The sequence below is a fragment of the Diabrotica undecimpunctata genome, chromosome 3 (genome assembly GCF_040954645.1).
Source record: "Diabrotica undecimpunctata isolate CICGRU chromosome 3, icDiaUnde3, whole genome shotgun sequence".
Classification (NCBI taxonomy): Eukaryota; Metazoa; Arthropoda; class Insecta; order Coleoptera; family Chrysomelidae; genus Diabrotica; species Diabrotica undecimpunctata.
The window spans coordinates 19,350,558-19,368,646 of record NC_092805.1 but is presented as its reverse complement, the minus strand read 5'-3'; the positions used below and the strand labels follow the sequence as shown (position 1 = coordinate 19,368,646).

At 31.5% G+C, this 18,089-nt stretch overlaps 1 protein-coding gene across 4 annotated transcripts in view; it reads right to left on the bottom strand.

The window, feature by feature from the left end:
* sit (ELOVL fatty acid elongase stuck in traffic) overlaps positions 1 to 18,089 on the bottom strand; it is a 138,227-nt gene that overhangs the window by 57,748 nt on the left and 62,390 nt on the right. Inside the window, exon 1 of one of the 4 annotated variants that reach the window (XM_072525396.1) lies at positions 15,069 to 15,142. The exons of the other annotated variants lie outside the window; for them this stretch is intronic. The gene's annotated coding sequence lies outside the window, so the exon portion shown is untranslated. Of the gene's footprint in view, positions 1 to 15,068; positions 15,143 to 18,089 lie in introns of those variants that run through there. 4 annotated transcript variants of the gene reach the window in all.

The following is an 18,089-nucleotide window of genomic DNA, read 5'->3' as shown; positions in this document are numbered from 1 at the left end:
CGGGTTTGCTGACTGGTCGTTGTAAACACAATAACCGTTTGAGTAATATAGATGTGACTGAAGAGGGTGTTTGTTGCTTTTGTCCAGAAGAAAAGGAAACTGCAGTTCATGTCTTATGCCATTGTGAAGGCCTTAAAAGATTGCAGTTCCTAGAACTCGATGAGAAAAAATCATATACAACAGCATATATGATAAGGCGACTATCCAGGCTGTGGAGCCTTATCTAAACGACAGGACTGGATAGAATGCTATAAATGACATTGGAGAACACAATAGATGTTGTAAAATATTTTGTTGTTCTTCAATATCGTTTGGTCCCATAGAATATTATTTAATTGTGAGATAGCTTTCTTAAATAATTGTGTTTCTTATAGCTCCGTCTAATGAACCCTTTTATGTTATTTGCAAAAATACCTAATTATATTTGTCACATTGTTTAATTCAGGAAGTAGAGATAGCCATAAATTCACTCAAAATAGAAAGTCACCAGGACCAGACGGAATAATTAACGAGCTTCTAAAACACGGAGGAGAAAGTATAACCCTAGAGATGACAAAAAAATTAATTTTGCACTGCAAGATACCAGACGCATGGAGAAACAGCATAATGATACCAATGTTCAAGAAAGGAGATAAAGAAGACCCCAACAATTATAGAGTTATAAATCTACTAAACTACAATGATTCAGATCCGGAAGATCCTGCGTAGACGCCGTATTTGTACTAAGACAAATCACAGAAAAGGCTATCGGGTACAATTAACCAGCATATCTGTGTTTTACAGACCTGACAAAGGCTTTCTATCGCATCCAAGTCGAAGACGTCTTACACGTACTGTATAAAAGAAACACACCAATCAATATTATACAAACCATCGAAAACATCTACTTACATAATCGAATACAGGCAAAGATAAATGGAAAACTAACACAGTGTATACCAGTACAAAGCGGAGTCAGACAGGGTGACTTGTTAAACTCACTTCTCTTTAATATAATAATGGACGAAATAATACAAGCAGTACGTAAAGATCATGGTTACAGAATGAGGAACAAAGAAATCCAAATATTATGTTATGCAGACGACGCCGCATTAATCGCCGAGACAGAAGACGAGCTCCAAAGATTAACATATATCTTGAACACAACAGCCAAGAAATACAATATGATAATATCAGCAGAAAGAACCAAATGTATGACAACATCTAAATACCCACTACGATGTAAAATCGAAATTGATGGGAAAAGATTAAAACAGGAAGCAAGGTTTAGATATCTGGGAATAGATATAACTAGTTACGCAGATGTTAAAGAAGAAGTACAACAACAAAGCTTAAAAGCAAGTAAAGCTGCGGGATCTCTTAATGACACAATCTGAAAGAACAAACACCTAAGACAGAACACAAAAACAAGAATCTATAAAGCAGCAATTAGACGTATATTAACATACACGACGGAGACAATACCTGACACATCTGAAACGAGACGACTACTAGAAACAACAGAGATGAAAATACTTCGACGAATATCAGGGAAAAGTCTGTTGGATAGGGGGAGAAGTGAAAACATAAGAAGAGCATGCGATATAATAGACATAAATGGATGGGTGAAAAAACGGAAACAGGAGTGGAACGAACATATTAGTAGAATGGCAGAGGATAGGATAGTACAAATAGCACGAGATAAGTCATCAAATGGACGAAGTGTTGGCAGACCAAGAAAAAGATGGTGCGATAATTTAAACACTTTGTTAGGCTAATATTGAAGAAGAAACAGGATTTAAAGCCTACATAAAAGAAGGAAAAAAAAAAGAAGACAAAAGATTGTTTAATTCTCTGTCGATCATCTAGCTGTAACTTCTGCTGTTCTCCTCCAATACGCATGTATTTCATTTTCTCCACATTCACTTCTAAACCTCATCCATCTATATAAAAGGCTAGGACGACAAATCACACTGTTTGTCCGATACGATAACATCTATCGTCACCTAGGAAAGACATCTAAACTACCAACTGACATTTCAAACATATTTTATTCTTATAACGATACGGTTGTCTTATTCATTCAAATCATACAAAGTGATGATTCAAAAAAATTTTGAGTGGGGGGTGGATATGGCGGCATTGCAAAAAGGGCATTACATCATATCTCCTTGGTTATTGGTCCAATTAAAGCGTGTAATCTTAATCCGAATCCTAACATGCTTCATAACAAATGGAATAGGAGGACATAACGAACATATTAACGAAGAAAAAACAAACAAGGCAACTATCGAAAGGGCACTACGCAGCATGTTTTTAAATAATGATTGTCTAGACACATAGGAGATATCATGGGGAACTATTAAAATTAGATTTACTATAAGACAAATTTTGATTCATTGACTTAAAGAAGGCCTGGGTAAAAAATAAACAACTGATCGAATCCTAACACGCGACATAGCAAATGAAAAGGGAGGATATGATGCATATATTAAAATAGAGAAATTAAACGAGGCTACTACCAAGAGGGCACTACATAACATCTTTGTTAAAAATAACGTATAGCGTCATATCAGATAGCACCTGGTATGCTATGGATAATAATAGACACACATTAAGGTAAATTTGCTCTATTGATCTGAAGAAGGCATATGACACATCAAATTAAACGACATGAGACATATACATAATGTATGTATATAACGTGTATATAGGCTTACATTTTAGAAGTTTATTATTTTAAAAATTTAATGAGTGACTGTAGATGGTAATTGATTGGATCCCCAGTCGCATGCGATGGGCAAAATTACTAATTCTTTATATTCTTGTATGAGTTTTCGTGTAATATACTCTAGATCATCATATTTTTGTGCCAGTACTATTGATCATCTACATAACACGCAGTGCTGTCAAGTTCGGTGGTATATAGGGGGTATTCTCATTCCATGGCATTTCGTTTTTAATGGTCTTAAGACCTTAGAATCTATCTGAGCATATTTTGTAAAGCGTGGGGAACAGGCAGCATCCTTGCTTTAACGCTTTCATAATCGTGAAACCTTGCGGTATTTAATCGCTAACTTTTTAGTCCTTAGTATGGAGACATACGTTTTTAATTATTGTTGTAATTATCTCAATATTTATATTGATGTCTTTAAGTGCCTTCCACAGCTTTTGGTGCGAAATACCTTCGTATGCCTTTTTTAAGTACACATAGATCTAATATTTCATATCTTCTTTAGTTACCGCTTTAACTATAATTAGTTAACAGGCATACAAACAACCCTTATGCTTCTAGCCATTACTATTCTTTACCTGAAGTATAATATGATTAAATCTGGTGTTGGTCAGTACAAAACAGGACTGAACTTCCATTACTGGGTTGAAATTGTTACTAGCTCCCACTAAAGCGTTACGAGAACTTCGTCTTAAATGACACATACTATATCATATCAAAAATGATTTGTGCTCTGTAGTGATCTTTCAGTACTTCCATTTACTTTTTCGTACTGTTTAAATAACATAAAAATCCATAAGTACTAAAGGTGCTGCAAAGTAAAAACTTACTTCAATGCATATTTAATATTCGTACATTTATTATATTGAGTAGTTTTGCAATGAACATAAATTGAAAGAGAATAAAAGCGTCAGTTACAAGAAAAATAACATTCACTTCATTCTCCCAAGGTAATGATAGGAGTCCAACGGTAAATTATTATATACAGTAGCCCATGCAAATCAATCAATGCGATTACAAAAACAATAATCATAATTTCGTCAATCCATGCAATTTTATTTTAGATTTGATATTGACAAAATATTGCCATAAAATAATTAATAAATTATTATAATCTTTCATTTTTTGTTTTTTTTTTGTGTATATGATTGCGGACACTGAATCCATTCGCCCATTTTACAATTTTTACTCAGTTACTCATTAATCATTGTTTCTTATACAATCTTATCTTAAATCTAATACTAGTGCTGATCTCTAAGATATACACTTTTTTATTTTTTTTTTGCAACTTGTTTATAATTACTTTCTTTGTATTGGGTGCTTTTTTATTTATTTATACATAAAACAGACGATGAGTTTCACAGCAAACTCTTCTGCAGTTATCTACTTAATCCGATAGCGTATTTACTATGGACTACCCAAACTTCTCATTTTCCTTTTTTTTTAATTTGTTGTTTTATTTTATTTATTTTTACTATAATTTTGAAGCGAGGCTTCTATACTGGCGTTGTATAACTTTTTTGTCTTTACAGTAAAATGCTGAGACGAACCTCACGGAACTAACGCCACAAGATGACATCGTTACGAGTAACGGAACTAGCGACATAAGATAGCGTCGTCACGAGTAACGGAAGTGGCGCTACAAGATGGCGTCGTCACGGGTAGCGTCACAAAATTGTAGTTCCTTACATTGATTCACTACTCTCGATCAATTCGTTTCTGATAATTATATATTTACACTAAGCAGGATTAAATTAAAAACTGCATGAAAAGTAACTAACAAAATACAGACCTCAAATGAGAAGTAAAAAAGTAAAAGAAGTCACTAAATGATTCGATTCGTAACGATTGCCAAAACTTAGAAGTCATATTGGTCATCCGATTAATAACAACATTGAATCGTTTTAAAAGCAAATTGGGTTTCTTCGAGATTTTCTTCGCAATTACGGCTAATTTGTTAGAAAGTATTCTTAGGATAATCTTAAAAGTGTGGTTCATTAGACTAATTATTCAATATTCTGAACATTACCTGGCATTGTGTTTTTTAGCTTTTGCAACAAAGTTGACTTGAGATAATTTGTGGGAATCACTCCAGTATTACATACTTCATTATAAAGCTTTACTACTACTTTTATTTTATGTTCATCAATTACTTTCAGCAGAGATATACCTTTTTATACATCATAATACAGGACAAGATCGTCGGAAGAAGAAGCTCAGGCGGAAGAATCAGAAGCTCCGTAGCAACTGGCATAAAAAGGCTGAAACTAGGAAAATCAAGCGGATCAGACCAAATAACAGCTAAAACAATAAAAGGCATGGAACAAGACATATGTTATAAACACAATATGTAAAGAGATATGAAATAGAAACAGAACAATATATAATATGTAATAATAAATATATAATATGGGACTTTAACATCACGTGCAAGCAAAGTGCTCCTTATTATTATTAATCAAAGGCTAAAAGTTTTTCTGTTACCACAAATTTTAAAAGAATAATCTAGGTTTGTCCCAGGAAGAGGAACACCTGAACAAATCTTCAATGTTCGTCAAATTGTCGAGAAAACATGCGAATTTAATGTGGAAACTTACCTATGCTTCGTAAAATATTCTAAAGCATTCTTCTTCTTCTTCCTCTTTATAAGCAATTCTGCTTGTTCATTTTAAGATTAATACCTCCATGGAAGAATGTCACTTCATCTTTTGCGCGGTCATCCGATACTTCTTCTGCCGATTGGTGACTTGCTATTTGACGACACGTGTCTCCTCAATTCTGCTTATGTGGTTATTCCATTCTTTTTTTCTATTTTGTGTCCATTCATTTATACACTGTACATTACACAGATAATAGGTATTTTTCTTACTAGTGCATTTGTTTCGTTTCTAATTGTCTTGTAATTATGGTATGCCTCTTGTGTTTAGGTTGAAATGTATTTTAGATAAGCTTTTTTTTGCTTTACATTTTTCCTTCACTTATGTACAAAACCATGGAGTCCTTTACCTTGGACACGATTTATTATATATATATATATATATATATATATATATATATATATATATATATATATATATAATATATAATAAGACAATTTAATCTTGACATTCAATATTTCAAATACTTCAATGTCATTTTTTATTTGCGAAATCTTTTAAATTCTGTAAGTGTTTTAAAATGTATTTGTACGCCATTTTTTGTAATGTTCAAATTGTTTTAGTTTACTCCTGAAGAAGCTGTTAAATAAATGGCGAAATATTGAGTAATTTAAAAAAACGAAAGATTTTCATTACAGACCACTTTACCCGATAATTCGAACTTATTTATAAATTATTTTTTGGTCGAAATAATCATTTCTAATATATATATATATATATATATATATATATATATATATATATATTTTACCAAGAACTTTCTTGGCCGAGGCTAAGATATGAGACTTAATTTTGCCCAGCTTACTTTGACTCAATCACTTTCTGTGATATATGTGTTTCTGTTTTTTTCGGTTATCCTTTTTTGGGATAGTTATCTTGTGGAGTCATCCTGAGCTTTCGACTTTTATCTTTGTGGTGTATTCTGGTGTTTTGTTATCACATAATATGTGTTTTCATTAGAAATTTGCACAATAACAATTTATGATTGCTTCCTATTTCTGCTGATGTTAGTGCTCTTAGAATATAGTATATCATAGATCTTTGTCCTCTACTGTTGTTAATAGGGTATTTGTATTGTTCTTTGTGTGGGAGAAATGTATTTTTAATACGTATCTCGTTTATGCTGCAAAGGTCCTTCAGAAGGTTTCCGTTTTCATTTCTAATATTTTCATTATATCGCTGTTTTATTCCTGGAACTATATCATTGCCAAAACGGGCGTTAAAGTGACCTATAATGGTTAAATATTCATCATTTGGGGTATATTCGACTGCGTACATTGGGATACAATGTAGAAAATACTCAGAGAAATGGGCGTCCCATACCATTAGATTTTGCTCTTAAAACAACTGTATGGAAACATGATTGCAGTACGAATAAATAATATATATATATATATATATATATATATATATATATATATATATATATATATATATATATATATATATATATATATATATATATACAGGGTGTCCTATAATAAAGCATAATATTTCTTTTCTATTCTATTTTTTAAGGCTATCTTGGTTAATTTAACAAAAATAAAAAATAAACTGATATTTTCTTGATACCTTACAAACCCATTTTATTTTTAAAAAATCGATTGAATAGACGATAGAAGACCACATCCAAAACTATAAAAAATGTACAGGTTGCCATTAAAAAATTTAAGTTAGGGGTTCTAACTAAGAGATGAATATTTAGGGGATGATGTTTTCTTTGCCATATTGAAGTGTATTACAAGTAGAATAGATCACTTTTTGTCCCATTCGAAAATCTCTATTCGTTTAAGAGATATATCGTGGGTAAATTAGTCTGGGACACCCTGTATATATATAGTCAGCATATCCTGCAAACAGTTTGTTTTTGATGACTAGAATAGAGAAATAGCAGTGGGAGAGTGTAAAATTATTAACCTAAGATACGCAGACGTCACCTCGCGAAGCAAGCATCTCACGAAGCTCAATATAGAGCTAAATGGTCAAACACAGTCAAAAAAACATCATGACGTCACTATATCCTTGCGTAAGGTAACGGACTAAGGAGGAGTATTGATCTGGTGCCCTTTATGTTCCAGTACGAAAGAATAAAACGCCCTCCTGCTGGAGAAGCCATAAAAAAGTAAATCCAAATATTCCTCCATTTTTACTGAGAAAAAAAATTAATTTTTCGTCTATAAATTTCATCTAAAGGATATGGAACCACGAAATACCACAATGAAGTCCATGGTTAGGAAAGAGAAGCATAGGAAGACCACAAACGAGATGGGCTGATGACATTAAGAAGATCGGAAGACACAACTGGAAGCAAGTGGCGCAAAAGAGAAAACAATGGATTGATTTAGGGGAGGCCTATGTCTAAAGTTGGATTACTTAAGGCTGAATAAGAAGGAGAATATCATCTATTGAACTAATGTATTATCTATATATTTAAACAATTTATTAAATATGTATATTAAGATAGACATTTCTATTTTATGCATACAAACACGAATAGAAAGGAAATTACAAGATTACTTATGATAAGACCTAAGGTTTATTAATTTTGTTCGTTTAAACAATCGATTTTATCTAATATGTTATTCCCTATTGCAATAAACCCATAATATATTTATTTTACATTCCTTTTTACCGGTTTGTGTGCTCGCGAGTTACAATAAAATACCAAACACCATAATTAATCTGATAGACAACAAAACACAACACTTGAAGATATGTAGGTTGTTTAATCGGTTATATAACAGATCAACTGAAATGCCGGTGCTTATGGTCTAAACGAGAAAATAATCAAGCCAAGGTTGTCGCAAAGTTCTTTCACTTTTGACAATGAATTTTATTTTCATATTGCACGGATAACTCGGTTCTCGTACAACTGTAACCAGACCTATTGTAGAAATTGTTTCATTTAAGAAATAGTGACCCTAATATCTCGCTATTCTATATATATATATATATGTATATATATATATATATCATATAAAATTAGTATTTCTTGGGTTTACGTTCAATAAGTATTATTCAATTTGGAACAAAATTTTACTGCCCATTGAAATCAACGTTTCGGCAGGAAACCCTTGTCTTTGTCAAGATTCTAAAATGTACAAGATTAGGAACAAAAAGTTATTTTAAAATATATAAAAACTTATCAAAACGTAAAACAGGACACTGGCATTAATAAATTGACTGAAGTAAAAATTGATAATCTGATATCTCATAGTTTACTGTCATTAGTATATAATTATTTTTATATGGGCGTATCGTTAGTGTTTTCAAAAATTGTAAAGTGAAGATATGTTATGACTTTAAGAGTTTTTTATGGTGTTATATTTATTATTATTAAAATCAGATTGAAATATATTTTATTTACGTTCTGTGTATCTTTTTTGTTATTTATTGCGTTGATATTTTTTTCATTTCCATTGATTCGTTTATCTCCCTGTTATTTTTGTTTTGTTCGATGTTTAAAAACCTTAAAAAAAGTTAACTTTAAGATCCAGCAGTTTAAGTCACCAACAAGATCGCGCTACTACCTGACTTGACAATGGCAAATGCGGCCTTGCCAAGACGTCGTCAAAATAATGGTTTTTATCAAAACCAAAATTATTCAACGCGGAGTCAAACCCGGAAAACCACAGAAAGCACATATGGCTCTCGCGAAAATTTCAGTTGTAACAAGAACTGAAAAGAAGAGGTCTTAAAAAAGAAGAATTTGTTCGGGAGTTGAAAATTTTGTATGATGTTGAAGCAAAAGACTATTCTGACGACTACTCCATTGCAGATCAAGATTACTCAGATGAAAAAAGCTCTGATCTAAGTGAGGATGAATTAGCTGAATCTGATGTTGACAATCTCATCTTCTTGCCGATATTATACCCCAGACCAAGTGGAAGCCTGTGGCAAAGGATTGAAATTTGATTTTCTTGATGCCCACATCGGTGTACCCGAAAATATAATCCAGAGACTTCGGGAAGCATCTTTTATAAGTTACTTTGGACACTTCATAGACAATGAGATTGTCTCATTGTTTGTGAGAGAAACCAATAGATTTGCTGCATAAAGAAATACTGCAAATGAAGCTGCCCCAGCAGCAAATGACTTTAAGAATTAATAAATGGGTTAACACTAATCGTACAGAGATGTGCAAGTTTTGGATATAGTCTTGTAGATGGGACTTGTGCATTTGACAAAATGGGGGGATTACTAGAGAAAAAAAAGTCACAAAATATTTAATTTTTTTTTAGAACATAGCAATGCTTTATGTTTTGTTTATTCATGAAAATCAAAGAACCTTTACAAAAATAATAAATCTCAATACACAATTTGATCATAATATTTTCAGTAATATTTCAAAATCAAAAATAAACTTTCCAACCTTAATATCTCCTAATAACCTATTTGTGACTAATGCACTTTTTGCATTGACGTGTACACTCAAGTGTACAAAAAACATTTAATTTTAAAAAAAATGTCATGCGAACAAAATTTATGACAGTGCAACATATAAGTTGCTGAAGAAACGAAAAATGCAATACCTCTCTGGATTTTACAATAAAACAAAACCTTTAACATTGAATAACTCTATTTCTCTTTTTTGTCACTTGTACCCTTTTGCTTCTAACCCCTTCCATTGTTTTACATTAATTTTCCTTATCTTATCTTCTAAGTTTTAATCCATATTAAGTAAAAATCTTAATACAGCATATTATTTTATCATAGCTACTCTCTCAAAACCGATTAATAATTTATTGACTTATAATTTTCTGTAATAGCAACAATTTGCAGTATCATTCCTTCTTTTCACGCCTATAAATCACTGGAGCATTCGCATAGAAGTTAGTTTGGATATTATTAACTAGAGTTTCCTAATATTTATTGTAATAAATCTTGTGAAATATGTGTTTCGTTAATGTGGATGCCTTTGTTGCTTTCAAAGTATCTCAAGCATGAAAATACTGAGAAGTTCTTATATTGTAGTTAGTATTTTATCGAACTAAAATCAATAAATTAATAGTGTAGTAACATAAAAGTTTGTACTAGTAAGAGTATTAACGATATTTGAGTTTTAATGAAATGGTCAAATTGCGTTAAAAGAATAGTTTTTTAATAAAAAAACTACCTTTTCTATGTCAATAAAACAAAATGGTTTATGTAATGTTTCAATAAATAAATATTAACGTAAGGGAGCACCAATATTAAAACCTCTTGTTGTTATATTAAATACAAATTCCGGTTCCTTCATACTGTCAAACTTAAATGAAGCCATACTTAATTGCCAAACTCAAATGGAGCTTCGCAGGCAACACTTCTAAAGGAAATTAACAAAGTTGCAACTCCACTATATAACATTGGAGACTTTACAAAGGTAGTCGACCAAGAGAGAGACCACAGGTGAGTTGAACCAAAGTATTAGGTTTATATAAAATAAATCGGAAAATGAAGCCAGGAGAAACAGTCATTATCATCATCATCCAGCATTCATTTATCACGTCCACTGCTGAACATAGACCTCCCTTAAACTCCTCCAATATTTGCGATTTTGTGCTCTTTGTTGCAAATTTTTAGTGACACGTCTGATTTCGTCAGCCCAACGTGTAGGTGATCTTCCTCTACTACGTTTGTCTGCTCTTGGCCTTCAATAAATTTGTAAGTTTGCTCGTCTATCGTGAGTCGTGCATTCTCGCTACATTGCCTGCCCAGTTCCATTTTAGTTCCGCTTTAAGTTCCACAACATCAGCAATACTCGTCTTTCTTCGCAGATCTTCTTTTCTTATTCAGTCAGTATTCAGAACTTGTTGAGTACTGTTAAATCTTTACTTATTTGTTTTTTGTCACTTATTAAAAGATAGTCAATAATGTACAATCGTTTAGTTCAAAAAATATTTTTATTTCTTAAAAAAAAAGACAAAAATCTATTTCTTTTAAATTTTGAAAAAATCCACTGACATGTTTATATATATTGTTCTGAAGCTATTTTCTTGTGGCATTTTAAATTAATTACTATTTAACTGGGAATAAGCCACAATTAAAGGTTAAAATACGTTTATTGACGTTTCAATTTCCACTTCGGAAATCGTTCTCAAAATACAAACATTAGTAAATAAACAAATTTTGTTTTTTTTTTTTTTTTTTTTTTTTTTTTTTTTTTTGCATTGTAAATAAACAAAATTTGTTTATTTACTAATGTTTGTATTTTGAGAACGATTTCCGAAGTGGAAATTGAAACGTCAATAAACGTATTTTAACCTTTAATTGTGGCTTATTCCCAGTTAAATAGTAATTAATGTTTATATATGTCAAATATAATTGAAGACAAACAAAAATTCTCTTAAAAGAGCTCTGTGGTATAAAAACACATAAAAATTAAAATATATATAGAAATTACTATAAAAATGACAGCAAAAAATTGTTACGACAAAAAGCTCTTTCTTGTAAACATGGATGAAATAGTCAAAACTGAAACAACAAACCAAACAAGAGCAACCAAATAATCAACCATGACTAAAAATATATTAATGAATTTTAACAAAACAAAATAACAATAAAAACGTTGAAAGCAGTTCAAATCCAAGAACCTAGAAATAGGTATGAAATAATGAAATATTAATATCAAAAAAGATGACTTTTATTTGCCAAATTCAGCCGGACGCCGGGCATCGAGTCAGGACATGGTGGGTCAGAAAGTTTCATTCAAAGGGAAACATGGGAAGATTAACTAAATGTAGAACCCGAGTGCTCGAAATATGTTGGTTACTTTTTATGGAGAAAGGGAGAAAAAAGAAAATTTATTCCATGACTTGAACGGATTTGTTTAGTGAACGTAAATTCAATTACTTCTTAGTAGGCGCAAATATAAGAGCAAGAATTTCAAACGAAAAAAAAAAAGAAAATGGCAAAAGCACTCGCTACAATTTAAAACTCTTGAAAGAGCCCCGTACACTAAAAAGGTATCAAAATAACCTTAAAAATAAAAATACAATAGATGAGAATTTAAGAGCTGGAAAGCAATGGGATATATATAGAAGAACAGTTAAGGAAGCGACATATGACGTCCTAGAATCAGAAGAACCCACTTCACGCAACGGTTGGTTAAATGATGAATGTAAAGATATAACTAAAAGAAAAAAATATGCACATAAACTTATTCAAAAAAGAAGATCACGGGATAAGAAGCAAACGTACAAAGAACTCAGGAAAGAGGAAAAACGCATGCATCGCAGAAAAAAGCAGACATTGGAAAACCAGATTATGCAAGAGCTTCAATTACTAAAGGGGAAAAATGAAACTAGAAAGTTCTATAACATTCTAAATAAGACAAGAAAAGAATTCAAACTACGGCTGACGATGTGTAGGGACAAAAATGGACATATAGTTAGTACCAGTGACGCAGTACAAAGCAAATGGGTTAAGCACTTCAAGAAACTACTTCGTACCGATGTGAAAAATTATGTGTAACCCCAAAGACCAAAAAATATTACCTACGTAGAACCTCCTTCAATATTGGAAGTAGGAGATGCAATCACACGCCTCAAAAATAAAAAGTCACCAGGAGTGGACTGTATCCCTGTAGAGCTCATCAAACATGGTGGTAACAGCATTTTGCACCAAATTTACAGCATAATAGTAAAAGTCTGGAAAGAAGAACAAATACCAGAGGAATGGCGTACTGGAATCATAGGTCTACTGCACGAAAAGGGAGATTTGTTCGAATGTAAAAATTATAGAAGTATAACTCTTCTGAACGCAATATATAAAATATTCTCCAACACCCTATACAGCCATTTAAGTTAGTACGTGAAAGAACTCCTTGGTGAATATCAAAGTAGTTTTAGGCCAGGTAGGACAAGATTTTTCCACATTTTTGTGCTACGTCAAATCTTAGGAAAAATCAATGAATTGACCATTGATACGTGTCATCTCTTTGTGGACTTTAAGTCAGCGTACGATAGCGTCCTAAGATGTAAATTATATGAAGCCATGAATGAACATAACACTCTCCACAAATTAATAAGACGTGTAGAAATAACTATCAGTAAAGTGATCTGCAGAGTGCAAATACAAGGTAGTTTTAGAGTCACTGGCATATATCCTGTTGATAGCCAGATGTTTGATATACTTGATTTTGAGGCCTGATATATTTAACAACAAATAAAGACAAACCAATTTCAACGAAAGTTCCAACTACTTCTGCTTTGGAAAATGTAGAGGTCGACGAGAAATGCCAGATATTCATGGAATGTCACCGATATCTTTTTTAAAAGAAACAGGACCTCAAGGTCGTTCAAATATCTGACGAAATTTTATATATTCCCATTCCAACTACGCCAGGTTCATCTGCATCAGGTATCTTGAATATCCCTTCATGTATCAAATTATATATTGAATAAACGTCTACCTAAATTAACTGTTGCTAAAGTGAGAGCAAAACGACCCAGAAAGAAATTACCATCTCTCGTTATTTTCAGTACACCAGTAGTAAAGATTTTAGAAGAAAAGGAAGCTACAAAATTAGCAAAAGAGAGGAAAAGAAATAGAAAAGACCAGAAGAAAATTAGAAAACAAAATAGAAGCAGAGACTTTAACTTTCAGCAAAAAAAATAGAAAATTTACTCTGGATAAAGGTAAAGGAAAAACGACTAAGAGAAAAATAAAATTTGACTACTCTTTTAACTCGTTAGTAGATATGGAATATGCTGACACTGATAACGATTCAGAGGAAGAAAGATATTGCATACTCTGCAGTGAAAGAGGAAAATATGAGCTATATTACTGCAGCTGGTCTAGGGAATGGCCTTCAGATGAATGCACTGGAATGGATAGTCAAGAAGCAAAGGTAAAACAATCAACTTGTGATTGGTGCTTGTAAAAATGTAGAACCCATTAAAAATGTGGCATTAGTTGGAGAATAAATAATTTGTTTACTTTCTAATAAATCTGCCTTTATTTCTTAGAATAGGTACCTTGTCATCTTACCCTTCACATTTAGTAATCTTATTCACCACGAAATGTGACGTAGATCGATCAATTTTAAATTTTTTATTTGAAATATTAACCCTTACGTAATCTAAATTTAATATGTAAAGTACTACTATCAGCTAATTACCTTGTAGTTGCATGCATTTGGTCCAAGGAAAAATATCAGTTCTAGGAATTTTTTAAGCTTACTATCGTCATCTTGCCCTCCTTTCTCTATATGGCGATTATAAATATTAGTGCACCAATAATCCACTCTCAACTAACCAAGAAAAGGATTTCAAAAGAAATGTTTAAAACTTACTCCAAATTAATGAAGATAACTAGAGAGGTCAAAAACAAACTAATCTGCAAGCAAAACTGAAGGCCAAAATAGGTACTAATAAAAATAGAAATCAATAAATTAGAACTAAAGAAGGCATAAACATTTTTTCAATATAAGGATGATGGGATTCCATGTACTCGTATACATAATAATATACAAGTATCTAATAACTGATTTTTATATCAATATTTTTTACTGAATTAAGGTGCACATAAACAGTAACTTTATTTTATTTCAATAAACGTTAAAACTTTAAAATAAAATGTAAAATAATTTTTAAGTTTTGGGTAAGCTTTGTTATATAAAATCCAATCTCACTAAGTATAGCAAATGACAAAATTATAAGAAAGCTTTTACGGTTTAGAGAAAGAAAATATAGATCATATCTGAATAAAGTACTTACATAAATCAGTACCACCACACTGAGAAATTGATGACAATAACCATACTGTTCTTTGCTTGAAAATACAGCGGAAGAGCAATACATCTAATATATAACATCCAAAATAATTAAAAATAAATAAAAAAGGTAAACAATGTATTGTCTAATTAATTAAAAAATAGTTACCTATTGTTAGCAATATAATATTAATCTTGATAGGGCCTTGAACTTCAAACTATCTTTTTTTAATTGTTCGTATCTTTTATTATATTATAAAACGTAAATGATAATTAATTGTCAAAAAGTCTTTTTCTACAAGGTCAGAAAAAATTGTTACTGCAAGTTTTGTGTAAGAGTTAATAAAATTAGTTTAATTTAGTTCTACTTATTAAATATCCGAAAATTATTAATGGTAAGTACTTAATTTTAAATTAATGTTCTAGCTTGTAAGATTTATAAGTTAAGAATTGTAACTGGTGAATTTGAAGAATTGTAACCAATGACAGATGGAATTGTAATCACTGTTTTCACTTGAATATCCTTTTTATGTGAAGGATATGTGGTATTCTGGTGTGACTTCGCTGTTTCTACTACTTTTCTTAATTCTTCTCTCTCTTTGATTGCCCTTTCTATACTTCTAATTTCCACACTCCTTAAGTCCTCTTCCACTTGTCCCCATCTCCGTTGGAGAGGTGTCCATTCCGTTATAACTCTTAAGCGATTGTTTTTTCTCTTCTTATTATGTGTCCATACCATCTAATTCTTTGTGCTTTTATTGCTCTAACTATGTTCTCTTGACCCATCAATTCTTGTATTTCGTGATTTATCCATTCTCTTGCATTCTCTTCGTTTTCCCTATGTGGTCACAGTATTTTTCTAATAATCTTCCTCTCAAAAACTTTCAATATCTCTTCTTATCTTGCTGTTAATGTAAATGTTTCTGCAGCATATACTACTATTGGTCTTACGGTCATTTTGTAGATTTTCATTTTTGTGTTTTGGTTGATCTGCTTATCTCTAAACATTTTTTTTTTTATTTCTATAAAATGCTGTATTTCCCCCTTGAATTCTTCTTTTCATACCTACACTTTAATTTCTTTTGTTGACTAGTACTCCCAAATATTTGAATGTTTCAACCTTCGAAACTGTGTGCATCTGTTGTCAGTTTTGTCATTTGTGTCTTCTTTTTCCTGCTTACGTTTATGTATTTTGTTTTATTTTCATTTATTTCCAGTCCTCTCAGTTTGGCTTCGTTTTCTATTTCTTGGAAGGTTTTCTTTAATGCCTTTTTATCTATTGCTAGTATGGTTATATCGTCCTTATATCCTATTATTTGTACTGCATTCTTGTTTATAGTTCTTGCGTTTGGCAGCTTTTTTATTATCTTGCTTAATGATAGAATAAATAGTATCGTTGGGAGCGCATCTCCTTGTCTTACTCCATTTTTTATTTTTATTATTTCTGTTCTTTCTCTTCCTGTGTCTATTGTTGCTTGGGAATCTAGAATTGTCATTTCCATCATTCTTATAATTTTATTTGGTATATTACTCTCTTGTAAGTCTCGGATCATTTTTCTTCTGTTTAATTTGTCAAACGCCTAATTAAAGTCTAGGAAAAGTGTATGTGTTTCTACGTCATACTCGAATGTTTTCTCTATTACTTGTTTTAGCGTATGTATAGCGTATATCGTGGATCTTTTTTTAATTATACTGGTAATCCCCTTTGCTTTGTTCTGTATATATTGTTAGTCTGTTTCTAATTAAACCAGTCATTATTTTATATGTTACATTCAGTAAATTAATTGCTCGGTAGTTTTTGCATATTCTATGGTCTCCTTGTTTTGGGATTATCACTATAATTCCCTTCTTCCATTCTTCGAGCATTATTTCTTTGCTCCATATATTCTGTATTAGTTCATAAATCTGCCTGTATAGTGCCCTCCTACCAAATTTTATAAGTTCTGCACATATTTCGTCTTCTCCCGCTGTTTTCCCGTTTTTAAGTTTGCATATTTTATCTTTTACTTCTGTACAGGTCAATTCTTCTTCTTCTTTTCTTGTTTTGTGTTCGTTATTGTTTCGCTTTCTTCTTCACTATCCATTTCGTGATATATTTCTTCGAAATACGTCGGCCATTTTTCTGCTTCTATAGCTATTAGATGTCCGTTTTCGCTTACCTAGTTTTAAGTATTGGTACAATGGTTTTGAGTTGTGTCTTTTGTTTTCTATCTCGTTCATAATTTCTTTAACTTTTTGATTTTTTTTCGATTGAAATAATTTCTTTGTCTTTTTTTTTTTAACTTTATAGTTTTCCCGTTCCTCTTATTTACTTGTGCTTAACCATTTCACTGTTGTTTTACCCTTTTCTTAAACTGCTAATTTGCACTCATCGTTAAACCAATTATTTCTTCTTTTATTTTGCATTTTGTCAACTACTTTCTCTGCTGCATTGCTTATTCCTTGTTTTATTTTTTTCCACTGTGCCTCCATTTGTTGTTCTTTGAACTGCATCTATGTATTTACTTCTTGTACAAATCTTCTGCTTGCTTCTTTTTTTTTCAATTTATCTACATCACATTTTCTCTGTGCTTCGCGATCACATGGGTTTAATTATTTTTTTCATCAAAGCTGCAGTAATTGTAGCAGACGATATTGACTATTTTACGTCACAGGTAGGAAATATACTGCTTTTCTACATTTTTTATTTATTTGTGCATAAAACACAATAAATACAATAAGTATTATCAAAAATAAGAAAAAATTTTCTTAATCTACGCGTGCTTTTTGCCATTTTTCTTTCCATTTTATATTTAATTTTATCCTCTTCATCTCCTGCCTGTAACAGTTTGTATTTTGCACTCTCTAGAATTTAATTTTTTTGCTGCCATTTTATTAACATTTTATACCATATTTCTCCACCTTTCTTGGTAATATCCCACGAACATACCCAGTCAATGGTTATAGCCAAGAGCCCCGTTAGATCTGAACTACTGATTACCGAACACATAATAAAAAAAATCATAAATTTCAACTACTTCGAAAT